Genomic DNA, 17,934 nt, shown 5'->3' with positions numbered 1-17,934 from the left:
TACTTTAGTCCATGGAGGTTTAGTGTCAATCTCGAAATAGGCCCTAAGGTTTCATTTAAGTCAATTTCTTACCCAATATTTCGAAGTATGACCAATTTACACCCGCCGTTATATTGATCATCGAAGTCAGACGTTAAATGCTGACGTGGCAGATGTGGGACCCACCTCATAACCAAATAGCAGTTAGAAAGAGATGAGACGAAGGGCAATTTCGGCAAAAAAAAAAACCAACATTCGCCTTCTCTCTCCAACGCACGCATTCCAAGGCAATTCCTCGATTACCCAAGCTTGGGAAAATCAAAGAAACTCAGAAACTGAGTTTTGTTCGTGTACTGAGAGAGACATAGGGGAGAGAAGAGGGTTTGTTCGTGTTTTGGAGAGCAAATTTTTGAAATAGACTGCTTCGTGGAGAGGAAAAGTAGCAAGGAAAAAAGTTGTGAGGAAACTGACGAAGAAGATCTGATTCACTGGCCGGAATGGATGAAGAGGCGCCGATGTGTTGGTGCGGAAAGGCTGCTACAATTCGAACGTCTTGGATAGATTCGAATCCTTGGAGGCGATTTTCCATGTGTGCAGCAAAGGTACGTGAGACTAAGAAGGGTTTTAAGGGTTGTCAATTTTGGGCATGGTTTGATCCGGCCATGTGTGAACGGTCAAAGGCAGTGATTCCTGGGCTTCTAAAATCACGAAATAAGCTGGAGAAATCAGTGGCAAAGGCAAGACAAAGAGAAAAGGTCGTTTGGGTGTTGTTGGTGGCTTCGTGGGTTCTATTTGCAAGCATCATTTTGGGAGGGATATGTGGATGTGGAGTGAACAAAAAGAGGAGCTTGGAATTAGCTTATGCCATTGAATGAATTGTTTGTGGGTTATTTTTGTGATTCCATGATTCTGTGATTCTGTAAGTCTGTAAGTATTGGGTTGTTAGTAGCATTTTGTAATGGTTTAATTTTTATGTACGGGTTTAGGGTTTTAGGGTTTTAGGGTTAAGGGTTATGGGGTAAGACTTAAGGGCTTAATTGCTGACTTTTTGTAACTTGGTGAAGTGAATGAAATGGCAAAATTTGTAGAGAATTACATCTAAATGAAGCGAATGGCCATCTAAATTTGTGTGGTAGTGAAATAATGCAAAGGAATGTCAAAACAATGTAAAGAGAAGTTAGAAAATTAGCCCAAATCAATCAAGTGAATGGCCAATGATGCTTCCCAAGTGGTAGTCATCTTATTCAAAAGAATGCCAAAAACAATGTGGCAGGGAAGTTAGAAAATGGATGCACCTGGAACAATCAAGTGAATGGCCAAAATAATGAAGGAAAGTGCCAACCCAAAAACTCAGAAAATTATGCATTCAAAATGGGCTCAAAATAGCCAGATAATCACATTGCATATCGTACATATTTCATGTCCATTTAATATAATTCCAAAATGGCAGTTTCAGTGGATGTATTTGCATTCACAGTGGTTGAGGCTTATGTGAATGCCATTACATCTATCAAAAAAGTCAGTAGTTAAGTTACATAGGACCAATTTATCAAAAACAAAAACCTCCTAATCACAAACTGTTTCCCTCTTTTCGGCCGGGTAGGCCGATTGAAGGAGTTTTTGGTCCTTCTTCTTTTTTGAGTGCGGGGCGTGCCACCACCAAGCCCCGAATTTGGGCTTGAATGGAATGTGAGTTGATGGATGTGTTGCGTCCAAGATCTGACTTTAATCAAACGATTGTTCGGCCGAGCCAGGAACCTCCTCACAGCCTAGGTTCTTTCACTACCTCGGGGTCAAGGCTTTATGTGAGCGACCAAATGATGTGGAGTGGGTGGAGATGAAGATTGAAGGTGAAACGTAATGAAACGAAGAATAATTGCGTAAAGTAAATGTGCTTAAACTTAAATATAATTTAAAGACAAACGCGTAAAGTAAAGTGCAAAAGATAAATAACGTAAAGACGAGAATTAAAGTGCGATAAAATGAATTAAAGCAATAAATAAAGCAAGAACGAAATGAAAGCGATAAGAATAATAAAGTAAAATGAACTTGAAATTAAACTTAATTGAAGTGCGATAACAATGAAAAGTAAAGCAATTGAAATAAACTTGAATTTAAATGACAACGTAATGTAAATTGCAAGAATTTAAACTTACACTAAGAAAAGGAAGAACTTGCTACACTAGGTGCATGAAAAGTAAAATCCTAAGTCTAGGAAAAGAAAAGTGCGAGACGAAAAATAGGTTTGTCTATCTGTTGTGTCTCTTCTGCCTTCGTCGAGCAAGGTTTATATAGGGCACTCGTCAGCCCATGGGCTGGCCATTGAATGGCCAAATGTCAACTCTTCTCAAAAATCTTTCCTTTCGAAGCCCTCCTAAATCCGTGGGATTGCATTGATTGAGATATTCTAACATGCTTGATTCTTCCTTGCTTTGGAACATTATGAATTATCATCAATCTCTTTGATTTGTTTCCTTGTGAGGCCTCCATCACATGCACACTGACCTCAGGAAATCTTGGGCATGAATCCGTGGCTTGGGCCTTGACCTCCGAGATTTCATCTTGACATTTGGTGGAACCTTGTGCCCCTTGAGTTTTTAGAATTCTAGAGTTGGCTTACCATCTGTCGACCATTCGCCAAGATGGGTGGTATGGGAACTCCAAATATTTGGATGTTGGGCTTGGCCCTACATTGAACTATATTTGAGTTCTCAAATATTCGAATATTGGGCACTCGGCGGACATACCTCCCGCCGAACTTCAACTCCCTTGGCCCGACTTTGCTTGCCCAAGTGTTGAGAGGAGGGCGCCTGGGTGAGCAAGGAGAAACTTTACCCTAGCCCAGCTTTTTTGTAAGAGGAGTGGCCGACCAAGGTATTTAAGGAGTGCCCGGCCACTTTTGCAAAGGGAAGTGCCCGACCATATTTTTGAGAAGGCACCACGGTCTTTGAAGAAAACACATCGGCCGCATTTTTGAGAGGGCACCATGGTCTTTGAAGAAAACACATCGGCCGCATTTTTGAGAAGGCACCATGGCCTTTGAAGAAAAGTCCTCGGCCACCTTTTTGAGAAAGTACTTCGGCAGCTATGAATTCTCGGCCGCTAGGAATCTCGGCCGCTAGGAAATCTCGGCCGCTAGGAATTCTGCCCGCTACGAAATCTCGGCCGCTAGGAAATCTCGCCTGCTAGGAATCTCGCCCGCTATTCTTCCATAACCCAGCCGTACCAGCGTGTAGCCTAGCTGCCCAAACTCTCCAAGCCTCGACCGTATCTTTGCAAGACCTCTAGAGCTTCAAGCTCGGCCGCAATTCCAAGAGCCTAATTTCATCCGTGCCCAGCTCCATTCGGCCCAACTTCGTAGTTGAGAAGCCCGGCCGCTATTCTTCTCGTGCCCAGCCAATTCTCATGCCCGGGTTAGGTGGATTTCTACCACCCCTAAACATTGCCCCCCGATTTGCTTTGCTTGGAATTGGTGTAGAGGTAAGCAAATTGAAACTCGAGACCTCTCAATTTCTAAAGTTAAAGACTTTTGCTCACCTTCCACATTATTAAATTTTGAATCGGGCTAGATGCCTGGGCCATTGCTTGGCCCCATTTTGTAGTGAACTTTGCCCACCTATATATATGATATCTTTTGCAAGAAATCTTTTAAAGATTCCCATTCTTCCAATAAAAATAATTATTTTACTACAACGATATTTCCTTGCGGCGGACTATCTCACCGCCATTGATTGGAGAGAAATGGACCTAACCATTTTGATTCAAATCAGTTTTGGCGATTATATGACCACGGAGGGCAAAATATAATGCCTCAACTTGGTTGCGGTGAAATATAAGGCTAAACGAAGTTTCTCAACCGGCGAGTATTTTCTCTCGGTGGCCGTTAGAATTCGACTGAGGTAATATACCGCTTGCTCTTCTCATCTTTGCCTTGGGCTAGCAAACTTCCGATGGAGTTCTCCGAGGCCGAAATATATAATTTCAATGGTCGGCCCCGCTTTGGCGGAATGAGCACCGGAGGCTTGGCCAAATATTCTTTAATGGCGTCGAATGCCCTTTGGTGCACCAATAATCCTATGAAATTCCCGGCGGAAACCACGAAATCATGACTTACAAATTTGGCCTAATAAATTTGGCTTTCACAAGTCTTACAATTTCTTCATTAACTTGTAATTCTACTTCCGCCCACATCCGATGAGGCGACTGCTTGAAGGGCTTAAAATCTTCCGCCGTTGGTAAACGATGCTCGACCAAGTGATCGGTTCATAATTGTATATCATTTTGTACCCTTCTAGCTTATGATTTGGTTATGTTATTGAGTTAAACTTGTGCTTTTAATCCATTTTCTGTTTTGATAAGTCCATAATTTCATACACTTGCTTGCCTTCTTTACTTAGTGATTTTGCTTAGTTTCTCTTTATTTTGAGTCACTTACCTCTGTTTGTGTGTTTTGTAGGTTAAGATAGCAAGAGATCACATTTGATGCAATCCATGCATGTTAAGGGCTGATTGGGATAAGAGCAAGAGCTTAAAGACAAAACCAAAGTTGGGCCACACTTCTTGTCAGTCCAGTTTCGTAAGTCACCTTGCAGGTCTCATTTCAGCAATCTTCACAACTCGGAAGAGGAGACATTCTTCATAGAAGTTGTTCAATTGGGTGTCTAGTATAACATATCCAAAATTCAGCCCCATTGAACATATGTGGAGTCCTTAGCCCGTCCAACACTGAACCATGCTCAGGAGGATTTGCAGCTGCCAGCTTTGAGCCTTGTCTCCTCCTTTAAGCCATGTGCCTCACCCATGCTGCAACTGAATTTGGATCCAACATAATGAGTGAAGTGGGGAGGCATTCCAGCAATGAAATTCTAAAGGAGCAAGTTGGTACATAATGGAGCTATTAAAGAGAAAGCATGTGCATGCATGTAAAGCATAAATGAAATGAAGTCAATTCCAGTCTCTGTTCGGCAGCCAAATTGCAAGGCCCAAAACGCACACTTCTACTACTCCGATGAGAATACTTTCTTCATAGAAGTTGTTCCAATGGGTGTCTACTATAACATATCCAAATTTGAGCCCCATTGGATAAGTTTTGAAACCTCTGGTCTTCCTACACCAAGTCTGGTTCAGAAGACTCGTTTTTGTTCAACAACCAAAAGAAGACCGCATGGGTTGGCAGCAAAAGGCAGCCACAATTGATCACCTTTGATCCCATGTGAAGAAAGCTTGAGGTGCAGCAAAAGAAGTATGGGATGAGATTGATTCCAACCACACTAACATAGACAAGATGAAGTGTGAGTTATGAGTTGTATTAAAAGAGGAATGGTGGTGTTGGATTTCATCATGTTGTTCCTCCCTCTTAGCCCTATAAATAGAGAAGCCTTCAAGCTTCAAAACACACCCCAAGGGGGGGAGTTCTCAAACACTTCTCTAGAGCTCCCTTCCCTTCTCTCCCTCAAATTCTCTTAGTTTCCTTTCAAGTTGTCAATTGTTGTAACAAAATGAGTTTACTAAATTTTCCTTCAAGTTTTCTTAGTTCTACTTTACTTTTATTTGTAATGTACATTCTTTCTTAAGTATTCAAGTTTAATTAGTTTCCAAGTTTCAATTATGGTTTTTGTTCTTATTCATTATGCTTATAAGTTAATATGCTAGTTTGAATGATTGATCACCATTTAAGCTTGCATGTTAGCTATCTTGGTTTGAATTAAGAGTAGACACCATGCTTTAATTCGAATTGAACTATGAATAGGAAGAGTATGTATGGACATTCGACAACAGGGATTAGATACATACTTGGTTGTTTAAATTGTTCTTCTATGCTTAATGGGTTCCTAATGCTTAGTTTTAGGTTAGACAACAAATGATCAAATTAGGGAATTAGGAACACAAGGTTAGGACCAAACACCATGGCTTAATCATACTTTAGCTAGAATCAATCCGTTAATCTAATTGAACTTGGGAACTTATTTGCTTGAGTTATTTCTTTTTTTCTTGTTTTATTTATTTTCTTTTTCATTTCTATTTTGTGTAGGGGAAATGAATTGGATCATTCAATCACCAATCCTCGTGGGATCGACCTCGCACTTACATATGCTATACTACCGAACGGCTCGTGCACTTGCGAGTATCACAAGTTGAGGATGCAGTTGAATCCATTTTGGTGCAGCTGAATCGACGCAACAAGTTTTTGGCGCCGTTGCCGGGGATTGGCAACATAGTTTGGTTCTATTTCTTTTCCCTTGTTTTATTTTTATTTTTCAGTTTCATGTTTTTCTAGACAATTTCTTGTTTTAAAGTTAATGCCATTAATGGACAAGTTGTGTTTGTAGTCCAACAGAAAAGGACAATTGCCCAACAAGCAAGAGAACTGGGTTTAAGTCCCAGCTTACACAACCCATTGGTGTTTGTTACTTTGAAGCATGGAATTAGATGTTTGTGGTGAAGTTGAATCCCTAATCTTGATGTTTTTGTTTAGTTTATCCTTTTCATTTAATTTATGGTTTCCTCATCCTTTAAATCTAAAAATCTGTTTCAAGTTTCCTTGTCTTTCGTTAAGCATTTCTGAAGTAGCTCAATAAGAAAGAGAGAGTGGAGAGAGATGGCAACCTCAATCATAAGAATGGGAAGTGTGGAGCAGTGGGAGAAGTCGCGACCTCCAAGTGCATCCATGCTCGACCTAATCGCTTCAAGGGGGAGCATTTAAATCCTTTCTTTTCTTTGAATTCTGTTTATTTTCGTAATTGTTTTTCCCTTTTGGTCCGCGTAGAGTTCTTTGTTTTTCTGTGCTGAATCCAACCATATAAATGACGTGAAATTTGGACTTACGGTTGGAAAGTTATAGGCTAAAAACTGAACATAGGTCGAAGCTGAAAAACATAGAAACGAATCTGTCCAAATGGTGATAAAAGGGTGATAAAAAGTGCTGTTTGTGTTTTTCTTTGGTTTCTTGGTTTGTTTCTTTTAGTACAACAATTTACGTCGTTTGTTTGAGTTTGTTTAGAGTACTTAGTTCATTTTCTTTTATGGTTTGTTGTTTCATTTTATCTTAATTTGTTTTTGTTTCTTAAATTAAAAATTAAAAATTTAAAAAAAAAAGAAAAAAAAGAAAAGATTTTTCATATGAGCTGACTTATGGTAACTCCAGTAAGCACTTCCGTCAATACAGTGTCTAGGAGTTCTTTAGGCGACACCTTCGGTGTCTAAGAAGTTTGGGTTTTAAGCGGGACCATTGTGACCCCTCCAACTTTCCCGGATCCCCTGACTGTGTTTTCTGAGGCCCTTAACTGGTCATCCGTGAGTTGCTTGTATATTCGTGTGTTTTTAAATTAAGTTTTTTTTTTTAAATTTATTTTTATTTTCTTTGTTTTCTTTTCTGTAGGGTTTTTGTTTTTGTTTTTGTTTTGTTAAGTTAGTTTATTTATTTATTTACGTGGTATGGTTAGTTAGTTTATTTCTGAGTGTTAAAAACACATTTTTATTTCAGTTCAAACTCTGCATTACAAAGAAAGAAAAAAAAAAAAAAAAAAAAACAACAACAACAACAACAACATCATCATCATCATCTTCTTCATCTTCATCATCATCATGGCTTGCCTCTATTTTCTCGCACTTGTAGAATCTGCAGCAGCTCTACATGGTCTTCATTTCTCTTTTGCAGCATTTCTACATGCTGGTTGGCACTGTAGAGCCGCTTCTGCAAGTCCGCCACCAGAGTTTTCAAGGCAGCCACCTCCTCGCTCAGCGCTGTGCACTCCCGCATCCTCGCCAGTAATCGCATACCCAAATTGGTAGCCGAGACCGCATGGAGCACAGTTAAAGAGTGGGACTCAGCCACCGCCATCTTGTCAGACCTACGTGCCACATGCAGATGATCTGCCGATGTGAGTTTACTGTCAATCATGCCTCCCAGCAGCACTGCTCTGTTCGGCATTGCCTCAGAAAAGTTCGGTATTGCCTCAGCAAAGTTTGAGGCCGTGCCGTGATGATATGTGGAGTTTGGGAAGACAGGAGTTGGAGGAGCCCTTATCTGGGCATTCGGAGGTGCAAGGGACAATTCAAGGTTGAGATCATCAAGGTGAGCGCATGAGGATGCCATTGTTTTGTTTCTGGAATTTTTTTTTTGTGGATGTTTTTCTTTGAGTTTGCAGAAAGAAATGCTGGGTATCATCCGCTTGTAGAGGCGTGCTTTAAATAGACATATGCTGATGAGGGTGCCAACGCCATTTCGGATTTCCCGAGCATGCTCGACCTAATCGCTTCAAGGGGGAGCACCTTTACTTTCACTTTACTTTTCTTTTTTCCATGTTTTCTGGTGTTTTATGTTTTTGCCCGTTACTTTCGGCTATCATCTTTGTCTTATTTTAGTTAGGGAAATGTGTTTTCTTTTCCGTTTGTCGTCTTTGTTTTATTTTAGTTGGGAAGTGTGTTTTCTTTTTCTTTTTCTTTTTCGTTCTGCAACCTTACTCTTTTATTTCCGAAAAAAAAAAACAACCAAAAAAAAAAAAAAAAAAACAACAATAATGCAGTAGAAGTCATTTCTTCACAGTGCTCGATGTCTCGACCATTGGAGCTTTGAGTTTGGCCCTCTGGCTGTCCTCTTCCGGGGCTTCACGCACAGCCGCTTGGGGCTCATCACTCGAGCTCCCAAAGATCGCACTCTTAGCTTGAGCGTAACTTCTCTCGCGATCTGCCTGCTTGCGTTTACCCGGTCGGTCTAGGTCCTCCAGCTGCTTTCGCATGTCGCGAGAATACAACTCTACCATCTTTGATAGGTTTTTATTCTCGTCCCGCAATACTTCTAGCTGATGTCGATTCACCTCCACTATCCTTGCCCTCTCCCTTTTCAAGCTTTTTATAGCACTCTGACACTCTTCAACCATACTTCGCTCCGCCGCCAACTGACCCTTTAGCACCTCTACCTCATGGGACTTCGCAAGTAGGCGATGACCCAAACTTGCGACTGTTGCCGTACTTTGCACGCTCAGTGCCAGGGCATCGCTCACGACCCGGTTGTCATCCCTTGTCCCCAGCACACGTATATCTTTAGGAGTCACTAAATTTCTAGCCACTCCAATGGCAACATCGTTGTCCAGGAGTATTGAGTCAGTTACTGTCACAGGCCCCCGTGCGGAGGCAAAGTAGGGCATCCATACTGGTGCCGCTGCTTGGCCCCGTGTCTGAGTCGGTGGAGCTAGGTTGAGATCCAAGGAAAATGGGTAGGAAGAGGCCATTTGATTTCTCTCGCTTTTCTTCTTTCCTTCTTTTCTCTTTTGTGTTTCTGAGTTTGTGTTTGTTTCCCTTCTTTTTCCTTCTTATAGACATAGTCTTTGACAAACCCTAGCCATTGCAGCGTCTGAACATTTTCTGAATCTCCAGCATTCCTTGAGTCCCACAACCTTCTCGCTTTCCAACCATACCCAACTCATTTATCACGACGTGTCTTTTCTGAACGGACGCGTTCAGTAAAGTCTTCGCGCCTTTCCATGAGCCCGTAATTTCCGCTTGTGAAATCTGCGGCGCTTCTATCTGTCGACACGTGGCTCCTGCTTGCTGCCCGTGACTAACCATGAGACGCATTAGGGACCACATTTTCTCTTTTCAGAAATCCCGCCTTTGCGCTCCCAATTCACGTTTCATCTTAAAAATAAGAAATAATAATAATAATAAAATTAAACGTGTGGGCTTCAGATTTCATTGTGGGTTGGGTTTTCACCGTTGTTAGGTTTCAAGGTGGGTTAACTTTCTTTTGGGTTGGGCTTTCAATTGTTTGGGTTTTGGTTTGCGTAAGACTGTTTGTTTAGTTCTTTCTATTTCGAGTGTTTTACTGTTTCGTTTCTTTTATTTGTTTGTTTTGTAATTTTTAGTTTGTAATTATTTTATTTTTGTATTTTAATTCTTGCGTGTTTTGTGATTTTTATTTGCTTTAATACCTTCATTTGTTATTTTTGACATTGCTTGTGCCTAAATTTTAAACATTGAGGACAATGTTCATTTCTAGGTTTGGGGGTATTGGAGTTTAGCATGTAAAATTGGTTTTTCCTTAATTTAATTTAATTTATTTTTTATTTGCTTGTTTTTATTTTTATTTTGTTTAAGTCTTGCTTTTATTTTTTTATTTTTTTATTTTATTTTGATTTTATTCACTTTCCGAACACATTTGATGAGATTGTGATAAATGTTTGCATGACTTAAATGAAAATTGAATTTTATTTATTTATTTATTTTTTCCTTGTAAATTTTTATTTCAAAAAAAATTAAATAAATAAATTTGGCATCGTTCTAGCATGATATGTTTGAAACCTTCTTTGCACTTGCCATTTGTTTCATAATTTTCCAATTAAAGGATTTGCATGACCCAAAGAATTGTATCAAGCATAAATTAGACTTTATATAACCATACAATGTGAACTTTTGAGCCTTGTGCTTCATTTCATGAGTGTTATACACATACTCTTATTTTCTTGTCATCAAAGTTGTTGTTTGATCTCATTATTCATTGATTTGGTTGAACACTTAAAAGTCATTCATTCTTATGCAATTTGATTTCATGACATTTAAGAAGTGATATTAAGGCCCTCTTTGGATCGTTTGTGCCTTTCAAGCTAACCTTATGTATGCTTAAGCATGATTTTCCATTGTTTACCATTTTGAGCTTACATGTAAACCTTTTCTTTCATTTTACCAATTATATTTCTTCGCCTTAGCCCGAAAAACAAATATTTACCTTTCTAAGGAATTCATGAGCTCTAATTCGGATGTGTTTTTCAAGCTAAGTTTGGGAAGGGATATTACATCAAAAAAAAAAAAACAAAAAACAAAAAAGAGAAAATCACACAATTGGTGAAAAAAAAGAGAAAGTTGTGATTAAGTGGCGGTTGTTTGAAAATTCATTTTTGGGCCTTCAAAATAATTTGGTGTTTGGAAAGGAGTTTAAATCATTGTAAATGAAGGTATAAGGAGTTTTGATCATGTAAAAGAAAAAAAATCTAATCGTGATGATTCGAAGTCTTTTGTAAACAATTATTTTATGCTCTTACATTGCGAGTTCCTTGGACTTTGTATTATCCATACATTTCATTTCTCACTCACCTTACACCCTTGGCCCCATTACAACCTATAATAAAGACCTAAATTGATCTTAAATGTCATATGGTTGAATTGCATGCATGGTTCATAATTGTATATCATTTTGTACCCTTCTAGCTTATGATTTGGTTATGTTATTGAGTTAAACTTGTGCTTTTAATCCATTTTCTGTTTTGATAAGTCCATAATTTCATACACTTGCTTGCCTTCTTTACTTAGTGATTTTGCTTAGTTTCTCTTTATTTTGAGTCACTTACCTCTGTTTGTGTGTTTTGTAGGTTAAGATAGCAAGAGATCACATTTGATGCAATCCATGCATGTTAAGGGCTGATTGGGATAAGAGCAAGAGCTTAAAGACAAAACCAAAGTTGGGCCACACTTCTTATCAGTCCAGTTTCGTAAGTCACCTTGCAGGTCTCATTTCAGCAATCTTCACAACTCGGAAGAGGAGACATTATTCATAGAAGTTGTTCAATTGGGTGTCTAGTATAACATATCCAAAATTCAGCCCAATTGAACATATGTGGAGTCCTTAGCCCATCCAACACTGAACCATGCTCAGGAGGATTTGCAGCTGCCAGCTTTGAGCCTTGTCTCCTCCCTTAAGCCATGTGCCTCACCCATGCTGCAACTGACTTTGGATCCAACATAATGAGTGAAGTGGGGCGGCATTCCAGCAATGAAATTCTAAAGGAGCAAGTTGGTACATAATGGAGCTATTAAAGAGAAAGCATGTGCATGCATGTAAAGCATAAATGAAATGAAGTAAATTCCAGTCTCTGTTCGGAAGCCAAATTGCAAGGCCCAAAACGCACACTTCTACTACTCCGATGGGAATACTTTCTTCATAGAAGGTGTTCCAATGGGTGTCTACTATAACATATCAAAATGTGAGCCCCATTGGATAAGTTTTGAAACCTCTGGCCTTCTTACACCAAGTCTGGTTCAGAAGACTCGTTTTTGTTCAACAACCAAAAGAAGACCGCATGGGTTGGCAGCAAAAGGCAGCCACAATTGATCACCTTTGATCCCATGTGAAGAAAGCTTGAGGTGCAGCAAAAGAAGTATGGGATGAGATTGATTCCAACCACACTAACATAGACAAGATGAAGTGTGAGTTATGGGTTGTATTAAAAGAGGAATGGTGGTGTTGGATTTCATCATGTTGTTCCTCCCTCTTAGCCCTATAAATAGAGAAGCCTTCAAGCTTCAAAACACACCCCAAGGGGGGGAGCTCTCAAACACTTCTCTAGAGCTCCCTTCCCTTCTCTCCCTCAAATTCTCTTAGTTTCCTTTCAAGTTGTCAATTGTTGTAACAAAATGAGTTTACTAAATTTTCCTTCAAGTTTTCTTAGTTCTACTTTACTTTTATTTGTAATGTACATTCTTTCTTAAGTATTCAAGTTTAATTAGTTTTCAAGTTTCTATTATGGTTTTTGTTCTTATTCATTATGCTTATAAGTTAATATGCTAGTTTGAATGATTGATCACCATTTAGGCTTGCATGTTAGCTATCTTGGTTTGAATTAAGAGTAGACACCATGCTTTAATTCGAATTGAACTACGAATAGGAAGAGTATGTATGGGCATTGGACAACAGGGATTAGATACATGCTTGGTTGTTTAAATTGTTCTTCTATGCTTAATGGGTTCCTAATGCTTAATTTTAGGTTAGACAACAAATGATCAAATTAGGGAATTAGGAACACAAGGTTAGGACCAAACATCATGGCTTAATCATACTTTAGCTAGAATCAATCCGTTAATCTAATTGAACTTGGGAACTTATTTGCTTGAGTTATTTCCTTTTTTCTTGTTTTATTTATTTTCTTTTTCATTTCTATTTTGTGTAGGGGAAATGAATTGGATCATTCAATCACCAATCCTCGTGGGATCGACCTCGCACTTACATATGCTATACTACCGAACGGCTCGTGCACTTGCGAGTATCACAAGTTGAGGATGCAGTTGAATCCATTTTGGTGCAGCTGAATCGACGCAACACCAAGTCGCGACTCAATCTAGGCATCTCGGTGTGTTCCCAAGCGAAGAAATCTTTGAACTCCATTAGACATAACGTAGATTGGTCAATGGTTGTCTTTCGTCCCCAAGCTCGAGTGCATCATCCTCCGAACCTTCATGAAGGAATTCCACCAAGTTGGACGGTGGACCCATGCTTGGCCGCTCTTTCGGCCCAAAAATAATATAGTTGTCTCAAAGGGTTTTTCACCGTGACCTTCTTCTCTTCCTCTATACTTGTATCACTCATTGAGGGAGAAAAAAATTAGCTCTATTGGGACTCTCCCCATCTGCTTGGGCATCGTATGCCCCCAAGTTTATCAACTTTTGGGCCGAGTCTCCCGTAGGTCGGCCGTTCCTATCTGACCCCATAAAATAAAGAGGCCCAATATCATCCTCATAAAACTCTGCCTCCATCGCATTGGTGGAGGCCATGAAGGGCCGTGCATCAGCCTGAACAATCTCTACACTTCCATCCTCATGCCGAAATTGTAAAAAATGATGAAGTGAAGAGGGCACACACATACTTCCATGGATCCAATCTCGGCCCAACAAAGCATTGAAATGGGTCGTTGTCTCCACCACAAAGAAGGCAGTCATTTTAACCTTTTGCCCCACTCTAACTTGGAGTGGGATAATCCCCTTTGAAGTCGTGGTGTCTCTCACGAACCCACTGACCATTGTCTCGGTCGGAATTAATTCATTTGAGCCTTTCTTTAATTTCCTCATGATTGAGGCATGGAGGATGTTGACTGTAGCCCCTGTATCTACAAGGACCTTGCCAACCGGAACTCCATCAAAATGAGTGCCCATGTACAAAGGCTTAAGGTGGAGGACATTTTCTTGGTGGGCATCTTATAGCACATCTTTTCGGGCAGTTTTTCCTCCGTTTTGGGCACCACGATGCAAGGTTGGGCATTCCATTCCTTTGGAATTTCTTGGGCCACCTCAATTTCTTTGGCCCATTCCATTTGGACCATGGACTCAACCTCATTGAACACATCTCCATCCATATAATTAGGATGATCCGGCCGAGCTTCGAAAAATAGTGGGAGTGTAACAACCATGGCATTTACCTCGTCAAAGTCTCCAAACTTCACTTTGGCCTTGCCCACTTTTAGTTCATTCTTAAACTTGGCCATCACTTCCTTGCACTCCTTTTCAAGATGCTCCACACCCTTCATCTCCATATTCTTCATCTTCGACTATCAAACCTTCGGCCGATGCAAAATTGGGCTGGTGATTTTCTAGCATCTCTTTATCTTCTCCTTCAACCGTATATTCGGCCTCTTGTCTTCCCTCAGCCGTACGTTTGGTCTCTTTTCCTATTCTGTTGGCCTCGGCCTCGGTCTCGACCATAACTTGGTCTTCCTCCACCTTTGGCCTACTTTCTTTCATATGGAGCTCGCCCCTAGTTTCTTCGACCATGTTCTGGTCATTTTCTCCTTTCTTCTTAACCTCGGTGGGTTGAGCTCCCTTGGTCACTATCGAAGTCTTGGCGACCAAAGGTTTGATTTTCGGTCAAGCAACCCTTGCTTTCTCACCCTTCAAAGGTTTCTTGCCCACCATTTTGGTTGGCCTACTAACTTCAGCCTTAGAATTTTTTGTCTTGAAAGCCCTAGTCAAATGGGCCTCCAATTCCGAGATTGGCTATTCCGGGGCCATTACCACGACTCGGTCATTCTCCCATTCTCAACGTATTTTCATCTCCTCGGTCGAGGCTACCTCCAAGGAAGCGACGGTATCGGCCTTGGCCAACTCCAATTCCTCCAATCAAAGCTCCTCTCGAAGCTCGACCAACCGATCGAGTTGAGCTTGCCCTTTGTCCGCCCATTCTAACTCCGCCTTGCAAGTGGTGGCATATTGCCTTTGAGCCCTTCTAGTTTGAGTCTTGCTCAAGGGTACCGGTGAGAGTTTTGTCCTCTGCTTCTATACCATTGGCCCACTTTTATGTTTGACACCTTTGAAAGTTGGAACACCACTACCGTTTGCGGGGCGGGGTCTTGATACATAGGCCACATCTTAGCTTTTGCCTTCGCCCACTGAAATCCACATGCTTCTATTTTGGCTTGAGTCTAGCGAATCAATGTCTTCACACCTTAGAGGGGCATGTTGATTTATCCTCTTAGAGCATCCACAGTGGGGGGGTGTAAATTCGGGGGTGTAAAGCCACTTTTACATCCTCTTTACACCTTCGGGGGGGTGTAAATATGTTTTTTGCTCCAGTGGGGGGGTGTAAATTCGGGGGTGTAGCCGTGGGTCCCAGCCTTTTATGTTGACTTTTCTTCATTTTTGTTCTCTTTTCTCGGGTGGGTCTCGCTTGCAAGGGATGTAAAAATGGATATAAATATACATTTTATTTTACATCCCCATGGTGGTGATGTATATTTACATACATTTACATCTCACCATTGGAGACGATTCCGATGACTCGGGGTGTATATTTAACATACACCCCCATATACACCCCCCCACTGTGGATGCTCTTAGACTGATATCGTGGCCTCTCGTACCTATCTTAATTTTCATGCAATGGCCGTTTGTTTGGCCTTACTTTCATTTTGCCTCTTGGGCTATGTGGGCTGTAATTCTCGGTCGGATTTGTTATCATAATCCTTTCAAAACTCCTAGGTCTGCCCACTTGGACTTGATCCTTGGGTTGCTCATTAATCAGCCCCTTGGTAGGTTCCTTGGTTAGCTCATTGGGCTTTGACGAAACCACTTCGAGAGTTACCTCGCATTGGCATCGACTGCATAGCACAATGGGCTTTGGAGGTTCTTCCTTGGTCGAAACTTTTGTCTCTAGAACCTTGGCCACCTCAGGGTACATTTTGGCCTTGCCTCTTGCCTTAGGGTCCATTGGAATCTCTCTTGCCCTTCTTTCTAACTCAGCCTTTGCTGAGCCACACAAGTCCAACCTTTGCCTAGGTTGGTCTGGCCTTGGGAAATTGACATTCACCATATTGACTTGGGCATTTGGAAAAGGGTTCTGGTCGATGCCCATGATAACTTTCTTTGGAAACTTCATGATCTTTAAATCGATGAAGTCTTTTGGGAGGTTCCACTAAACTTGGAAATTTGGGCCGTCGTCGACCTTTGATCCTTGAAGGCTTTAGACAAAGCCTTGCACATATGGCCCTTTTGCCATAATCTCGGCCAAGTCTACCCCGGCCGACTCTTCTTCTTCTTTTAGTAAAGCCTCTTGATCTCTTTCTTCTAATTTTATATCTTCAACGTCCACCGCGTGGATCGCCATAGTTCTAGGCCCAAAGGGTTTGGCCGAATTCTTATAAAAGGTTGGCCAAGGTGTTGGCTACCCCTTTGTTGCCCCTTATTTTTATTACATATAATATATAATAAAATTCTCATATTTCAATTGCCCACAAATCCTTCAATCCAGCTCCATCGAAAAGACCCCGACAGTGGTCTCATATCCGTATACATATATGTGTATATATATATAAAATAAGATAAGGAGGGCTCAATCTAAAACCCTCCAGCCCATCGTCATTTTTTACAAACTTACAACCTCAACCGCAAAAGAAATTGGGCACCAGCTGCCAAGTCCAGCCGCCACTTTATATCCGGCCACATCTTTGCAAAACCTCCAGAGCTTCAGCTACTCCAAATCTCGACCGCCAAAGCTACGAGACTACAGCCTAACAAACTTGGTCGCAAAAATATTTCGAAACCCGGCCAAGATCTCCCAATTTTTCAATAATTCTAGCCGCAAAAACCCTAGCAATTCCGGCCGTCTTCTCGCATGCCCCAGCTCCTCCGGCCTTGCCCAGCTTCACCCGGCTGCCCTACGATTCAAGGCCCAATCGCGCCTCCACCAAAACTTGGTCACATCTTCGGCTAAAAAATTGGGCCGCATTCATCCACAAAACTGGGCCGCACTCTTTTGCCCTTAGCCCGTATTTTTGCTAGACTCCAATATCTGGTCGTAGCTCCAAGCTTCGAAACTTGGCCGCAATATCCTTGGGCTCTATCCGGCCGCAACTCCAGCCAAAATCCGGCCGCCACATCAATTATTCGAAAAATGCGGCCCCACGCCATTTAAGCATCTCCGGCCGCAATTCTTCTCCTGCCCAGCCAGGTCTCATGCGTAGCAACCCAAAAAGACCCATTTACTCGCACTTTCGGAAGTTGCCCGAGTTTGGTTTGTTCCCCTAGAAACCCCTCGAAAATTCCTCTTGATCAAAGTGCTCCGGATATGGCCTCCGGTAGATTGGCCTACCAATCCTCCTAACATGGGGCACCATATCTTGAATCATTTGTTCTACCGCACCTCGGTCGATTGCTTGGTTTCCTAGCAACGGGTTGTTCGCATTTTCGTCGGGATTATTCCAACCACCGACTCCGACGAATTGGTTGATATGAGGCCCAGCAAAATTGGCTCCGGCCCCTTGATGAACTTGTGGGCAAAATTAATTATATGGTGGGAACCCTTGGAATTGATTGGCCGCCGCATACGAATTGTTGCCCATCGGCGGAATATTAGCCACCGGGGCTGGGTTGCCCCTAGTTGGTGGATTAAGTTGGGGCGGATTTACTCCAAAAATATTTGGTTGGGCCTCCGGTTGAGGCGTCATCGCTGGCATTCTATTAGGCATCACTAGATTCCACTTTGGCCATTTTATTGGCCTAGTAATCGATCCAACCACTCTTTGATCGAGTAGCCATGGGTTGAGGAATGGTTTGAGTCGCCTCTTGCATTCGTTGATGCTTGAAGTTATTTGACATCTCCATTGTACGGATGAGTTGTTTGATTTCCAACGAGGTGGCATGATTTGGCCTGAACAATGGTCCTCCAACGACTTTCGTAACATCTTCAACCAACGCATGGTC

This window comes from Prunus avium, chromosome 7, assembly GCF_965620075.1.
Source record: "Prunus avium chromosome 7, drPruAviu1.hap1.1, whole genome shotgun sequence".
Taxonomy (NCBI): Eukaryota; Viridiplantae; Streptophyta; class Magnoliopsida; order Rosales; family Rosaceae; genus Prunus; species Prunus avium.
The sequence above is the reverse complement of the archived record's forward strand: the minus strand, read 5'-3'. Positions refer to the sequence as shown.